At 36.3% G+C, this 7,405-nt stretch overlaps 1 long non-coding RNA gene across 1 annotated transcript; it reads right to left on the reverse strand.

Annotated features, from left to right (window-relative positions):
• Positions 1-292: 292 nt before the first annotated feature.
• On the reverse strand, positions 293-1,907 carry LOC147539583 (uncharacterized). The gene is made up of 2 exons (XR_015226169.1): positions 1,437-1,907; positions 293-1,052 (listed from the first exon to the last, which is right to left on the reverse strand). It is a non-coding gene; the product is annotated as an uncharacterized LOC147539583 (long non-coding RNA).
• Between the last annotated feature and the right edge of the window lie 5,498 nt (positions 1,908-7,405).

The raw sequence follows: 7,405 nt of genomic DNA on the forward strand, positions 1-7,405 counted from the left end.
AACTTTTCGATTTCTTACACTTTAGTAAGTAATATAACAGAAACAAGTGGAGTCATCGATAAAGGTAATGAATTACCTTTTTCCACCTCATGTTTGAACAGAGTTCATTGTGAATTCAGTCTAAAGACTTGAACAACGTTTTAGTCATTTTTGACTATATACATGTTTGACATGTACGTCTTTGAGTAAATTTCGAGTTTCGGAATTTAACTCCAAGCTCATTAATTTCTTTAATGACTTATTATTCACATGTCCTAATCTTTCGTGACAAATATTGGAGGACTCAATAATATACGCATAATTATTAATTTTATTAATAATAGGTGCCTTCGGCATTACATGGGTAACATTTAATTGAAATAACCCCCCACATAAGTGGCCCTTTCCAATATACATCATTTTCTTAAATATGATAACGATATCTGACAGAAAGATTAGTCTGAACCCGTTCTCACTTAAAAGAGAACCAGAAATCAAGTTCTTTTGATTGTCTGGAGCATGGAGTACATCGGTCAAAGTCACCTCTATTTCGGAAGTGAATTTTAACACGATCTTTCCCCTTCCTTTTACTTGGGTGATCGAGCCGTTTTCCTTGAATAAGGTCTCTCCTTCGGCTACCTCTATATAGGAAGAGAATAGGCTTTTGTCACTACAAACGTGATGATTTGTCTTAGAATCGACCCACCATCTCTGGTTGTTAACCAGGTTATCTTCATGTGCCTCTGCACAGAGGTTCATTTTATGAAGTAGATCAAACGCCTTTTCGAACTCAGTAATCATTAGACGGTGATTCCGATTTTCGGTGTCTTTTGCTAATAAAGCTTGGTTATCGGCTTTTTCCCTTTGACTGTCATATGTGGAGTGACAATCTTTGGCTAGGTGGCCTCGCTTTCTACATTTGTAGCATTCGACAGGCCTTTGCCTTTTCCTCGACTTGCCTCGCTTCTGCTTCAGAGCGAAGTCAGTTCCCTTGAACATCTCTGGGTTTTCCACGTATGTGGTGTTAGGCTGAAGAACCCGTAGGGTGGTTCTTGTTCGTGCCATTTCCTTTTCTGAAACACACAGAAAGTAAGCCAAATTAATATCTTATAACCAGAGAAATAATCGCTATATAAAAATGTCTTAAGATTGTTGTTCTCTGGTTATTAATCGATAAGTCGATTTCTCTCTGTCTTGGCTTGATTCGGACAGAGTTTCCTTTCTCTAACTTTATAGAGAGATAAACTATTAAAGAATAAAGATAAGTCAATATTCCTTCTTTCGGGCTAACCGAGATAGGTGTTTAATGTAGTCGAGGCAAGAATAAATTCTCTTTCCTTAAGACATTTTTACACCCCCGTAACAGTACCAAACGTTAGGGTGAATGCCTTCGGGATACAACGACTAACCTTTCAGAATTTTAAGATGGTACTTCTATATTCTGAAAGCGGGCGAACCTTTGTCAGTATTATGAGCTCTTTGACTGATGCGGATGATCTTCTAGATGCTTTGGAAATTCAGATTTCACTCGAGACTTCTTTCTTCCTTTTCCAGATATTCTAGTCTATCCAGAACCTCTAGAAAATACTTCTTTAATTAGATATTCTAGGCTAACCAGAACCTCTAATTGTTAGAAGGGAAGAGAAGAAGAGAATGAATTGAATTGATGTTCTAGACGACCTATGAAGAACTTCTTTCTTCCTTTTCTAGATATTCTAGTCTATCCAGAACCTCTAGAAAATACTTCTTTAATTAGATATTCTAGGCTAACCAGAACCTCTAATTGTTAGAAGGGAAGAGAAGAAGAGAAGAGAATGAATTCATTGAAAATGAAGTGGGTTTGGTGGGTTTATATAGGAATTGAATAGGTATAAGCTTTTGGGACACATCTCTAGAGTTTTGGGGACAAAACTCTTGGTTTTTAGGGACACAACTCTTTGAGGAGAGTTGGTTATATAACTGGGAATTTCGGGTGGGTTTTAGACCGTTGGATCTGCCTTCACAACTCGGGTGAAACAGCAGCCTTTAGATGATCGTGATCTGTCCCGAAACTGTCCCACAGTTGATCAAATGACCGTTAGATCGTAGCCCGGAGCGTGCCCGAACGCGGAAGGAACGCCTGACGTCAGATCGCGTGAAATCCCGCGCGATGAACGCTGACCGTCCAGATTGGCACGCGTCCTCTTCGCGCAAACGCCCCTCAACTTGACTTGTCCTCTTTGACGCTTTAGTACCTATTTCAACCGATCTTCGTTCAAACTTTAACCTTGAATTTCTCATTCATCCGGAATCGGATTTGAGTGATTCTTGGCTCTAAATTGAAGAGCTCGACGAGACGAACGCAATGGCGTGTTCCGTTTCTGAGTTTGACGAGTCGGCTCGAGCCAAAATTGGCTCCGATTCCAACATGAAGCATCTTCAAACCAACTATACTTCTGGAGGATAACATTCATACCTTACTCTAGTTCACTCAAAGAATATAGCCTGCTAAAGTATTAGCAATGAACGACCATATATATTTGAAAAGGTTAGATAGTCTGACTATGTGTCATGCTTTATAAATTTTTGAATTCAAATTTTTAATCATTGATTTATAGACAAACTTAGGCCTTGATTGGAGTTCTTCATCAAACCACTTTGTGTGTGGTGTTATAGGTACTAAATTCAACCATTAAAATCATTGGAAGTAAGACATACTATGAGACCCTTTAAACTATGTCGATACTCAGAGTCATCCACACGATTACTTGTGATTGAGGTCTCCTGTGGAAGCTGAAATGGATGGATGAAGTTTTTAGTTGGATTTGGGCTCAAGTAACCAAATGGATTTGATATTCCTCACTAACAAAAACGCCTAAATGTGTATCGGGCAGCAACAGTTGTGATTAGGAATGATTTGAACTAGAAATTCATTCATGTGTAGCATCTTTTGTTACACTTATTTTACCACTTTTAGTTACGCTTTCTACAATATCAGTCAACCGACGAAGAAAACGTCACCAAAACTGAATTGGAGACGTGTTGCCTAATATAACTCGTATAACTACAACTAAAAGTACTCACAGATGATTCCTTGAAGATCAATGGGGAGTTTGGGACTATGTGCATTTGAGGCGGATTATTGGGGATCATATTTTCTTTTGTTGTCAAAAACATGATATTCACTAATAATTTTTTTTTTCAATCTTTCCAAATTCAGAAATAGCATTATTCTTATTTATTATTATTGAAACTACTAAGGGTTTATATGTTTCAACAAATTCATATCTAAAATAGTTTTAACCGTAATATATTTAGTGACTTCCAAACATCAAATTTTCGTTTATTTGAAATTGTCGACAGGCTGAAGGGTTCAATCTTATTGCATCAAAAAATAAAGAACAAATTAATGAGAAAAAAATCAAACTAAACTAGCAATGTCAGACTCTAATTACACCTCTTTCATTATCATTCAATATGTTCCTCCGTTTTTCTGGTAATTCTGGCGGTGTCATCTCCGTTGTCCCGCTTGGGGGGGACATCTTTGAAAGGAAGCTTGTTGCCTGGTTTATTTCCCGATACACATACATTATCCGAACATTCTTCAAAGTGAGTCCATAATAATCTAATGTCACCAACCAGTCGTACAACCTGCCATTGAGGGGTTTTTCCCTGTTCATCAAGATCGATACAGTGACAGAGGAATCGATGGCAATTCCTAGTTGTACTCGTTGCAGTTTGTGTGCTAGAATTGATATCTGGTTCATCTCAGAAGCAACAACAACAATGGTATCACTTTGCTCATCTCTCAAGATCGCTCGCTCCAAATCCTCCAAAATTTGACAAAAATTTTGTGACGTTACAAACATCAAATTGATAGCTTGCCTATAAAGAAAACGATATAATAACCAACGGACCCTTTAACAAAAATTTAACAAGAATATAAAAAACATTTCTGAATTGTATTCGTAGTTGCCACCGACAATGCAATTATGTAAATATAAATTCTTAATGAACAGACCTAAGCAAAGACATCTTGTCACTTAACCTCTTGTCTCTTGAAACTTAAAAGGGGTTTTGAAATAATTGGGGAAAAGTAACCTTCTTTTTAGATAAGTTGATTGACTATTTTTATTTTTTTTACAAGGAGGTTGATTAAGTTCAACAAAAAAAAAAATACAAAGAGGTTGATTATATTTATACACCAAAGATACAATGATAAGTTATATAATGTTAATGAGATTTATCTTACATATAGTATCAAATTGAAAAGTTAGGTGACATAGAATTTAGGTTCAATTTCCAGGTCAATTTGTTTACATTTTGACAGTAGAAACGTTTAAAGTGCTAAACTTAGGTTGTGTTTGTTTTTTTATTTTTGTCTGAATCTGAATTAGCTGAATCTGAAACGTCTGAACTGAATTGGTTGAATCTGAATTAACTGAATTGTTTTATAAGTTAGATGTTTGTTTTTCAAATCTGAAAACTAAAGTCTGAATTAAGACCTTGACATTTATACCCCCACCCACAGGGGCACTAGCGTCAATTTACACATTTCAGAAATTAGGTTTTGTTTCAGACTTGTTTTGAAGTCTGAAATAAATTGGTTTCTTTTCAGCCCATTCAGACAAAGACAAAATTCAGCTAAGTTTTCAGATTTACTTAAATTTGAAAAACAAACATCTGAATCTGAATTGGACCTCCATTCAGATTTCAGATCTGAAAAAAATAAAAAACAAACAGCACCTTAAATTAATTTAGAGTTAATTCCTGTATGGCCCCCTATTTTGTGACCAGCTTCAAATATGGCCCTCAAATTTCTGTAAATTCAAATATGGCTCCTTATTTTCACACAAATGCCATAACTACCCCTCCTACTAATGTATTTTCAAAATAAAAAAACCTAAATTCCACCTCACTTCCCTCTCCACCACTCATCTCTCTCCACGTCACCTCTTTCTCCAACTCACCTCTCTCTCTCTCTCTCCAAGTCACCACTCTCTTCTCCGATGAAGGTTGCCGGCCGGAAAATTTTCCAGCCGGCGACTTTCAAACTTACAAAAAAAATTCACTCATCTCTCTCTCTCTCTAAAATTAAATTCCGGTAGAATGGGTTCCATTTTCCAATTCGATCCGATCCATTCGTTCGTAGAGCTATTTACTCGATCCCAGACATTTCTGGACACCTCTATCTGTTGAAGAACAGACCAGAATGGGTCTGTTGACGAACAGATCAGACTAGATTTCAGCGAAGGGAAACCCCCTTCGCCGGAATTTTTAGAGAGAGAGAGAGATGAATGAAAAAAAAAATTAAGTTTGAAGGTCGCCGGCCCGAAAATTTTCCGGCCGACAACCTTCATCGGAGAAGAGAGTGCTGACTTGGAGAGAGAGGGAGAGAGGTGAGTTGGAGAGAGGGGTGGCGTGGAGAGAGATGAGTGGTGGAGAGGGAAGTGAGGTGGAATTTAGGTTTTTGTTTTTAATTTTATTTTGAAAATATATTAATGGGAAGGGTAGTTATGACATTTCCATGAAAATAGGGGCCATATTTGAATTTACAGAAATTTGGGGGTCATAAAAGAAGCTGGTCACAAAGTAGGGGGCCATATAGGAATTAACTCATTAATTTACTATAGTTTTCACATTGTTAATACTAGCTTTGTTTTTCTTTTAACATTAATTTGTGTAAAGAGTCATCAATACAACTTGAATGTATAGAGTTCTCATTACATCAGGAATCGCCTATTGATAAGATGATATTTACTACACGAGAATGCATCAAAAATCACATTTTATCTCATACGGATAAGACTTTCCCTCAGAGATGGAATTGCAGGGTGGACGAGTATGTCATCCATTTTCTTGTGGAGATGTAAAACAAATAATATCAAGGAATCAAATGTCGAAAAGAAATAATCGAAAATTTCGGTTTTTGAAAAGAAGGAAATGAAAACGTACTTACGAACTTTTCGTGGAAAATTTCGACCGAAATCTCACAAATTTTCGTTTTCTTCGTCGGTTTCTTCTTGATAGACATCATATCTTCTTGATTTCTTTTTCATAGCTTCAAATTATTTAGGGTGAAGAAAAAGAAGAAGAAGAAGAAGAAAGGGATTAGGGTTTCATCGTGAAGAAGAAGAAGAGAGAGGCGCGGTTGAAGAAGGAAAAGGTCTAGGGTTTTATGTTTGTAAATTATAATGCTAAACGCACCCCTAAAAAAGTTATCCGGCACTCCTTCCTTCACTCTTCCAATGCCTTGTCAGTAACAATTTAGAGGGCCACCTCCAGAACCTGATATTTTTTTTATTTCTTTAAGGTCATCTTTTTTGCTTAACCCCTAAAAAGTTTCTTAAGTGAATATAGCTCCTCAACTTAACAGAAAAGGTTAAAAGTAATACAATTTACCCCTCAACCGAACAGAATAGGTTAAAAATAATTTCATTTCCACCACCCCCACCATTGTACGACCAATTTTTTTCCTCTATTCATAATATCAATCTATTTTTAATTTATTTCTTTGAGGTCATCTTTTTACTTAACCCCTACAAAAAATTCTTAAGTGAATATAGACCCTCAACCTAACAGAATAGGTTGAAAATAATTCAATTTACCCCCTAAACTAACTACTTTATTGAACATTAGCCCCTGACCTAAGTGTTTCACGGTTTTGAGAAGTGAATAATTCAACTTAGCCCTTAATATAACTATGTTAACGCATATTAGGCTTCTAAGATACTAACCTTTCATATTGAAGAGACGTAAATAAGGATACTAACATTTCCGCACATTTGTAAAATTTTCGCTTAGATCGAAACATTTTCATGAAATGTTTCCACTTTTGGGCTGACGGAAATCGCCACTGAAACCAAAATTTCATTCCTTGAATAATCTACTGAAAAAAAAAATCAATCTATATCTCTATTATCTTTCTCTATATATATCAAACCAATAAAAGTGTTACAACTACCAAAAGTTACATTACAAAGTCATTATCAATATCAATCTATTTTTAATTCATTAGTCACTTGATTTTTTTCTCTTTACCCCGTTTTTTTTGTAATCTCCTCTCTGTGCATTTCTTTTTCCTTATCTTTAGAGAAGGGTCGGCGTCCAGTTGTCAGCAACCCTTCATCAAAAAATCTTTTTTTTCTTCCATTTTTTCATTTCCACCACCATCACCATTGTACGACCAACATCACCGTCTACCGTCACCACTGTGAGCTTCTTTCTCAACTCTTCTTTCCTTTCTTTCCTTTCTTTCTCTCTCAAACAATTCATTGAATCACAAAGTGCTAGTTACAATTAATTGAACTGAAACCTAGGAGTTCACTCGTCTTTCTAGAGAAAGAGAAGAATAGAGAAATAAGGTGATGGGATTGGAGGTGATGGGTTTGGCAGATGGTGGTCGGAAGTTGGTGGTCGGAGGAAAAGAGGCACGGAAGAAGAGAAA

The sequence above is a fragment of the Eschscholzia californica genome, unplaced genomic scaffold (genome assembly GCF_041429995.1).
Source record: "Eschscholzia californica isolate CP2 unplaced genomic scaffold, dmEscCali1.0.p SCAF_5, whole genome shotgun sequence".
Lineage (NCBI taxonomy): Eukaryota > Viridiplantae > Streptophyta > Magnoliopsida > Ranunculales > Papaveraceae > Eschscholzia > Eschscholzia californica.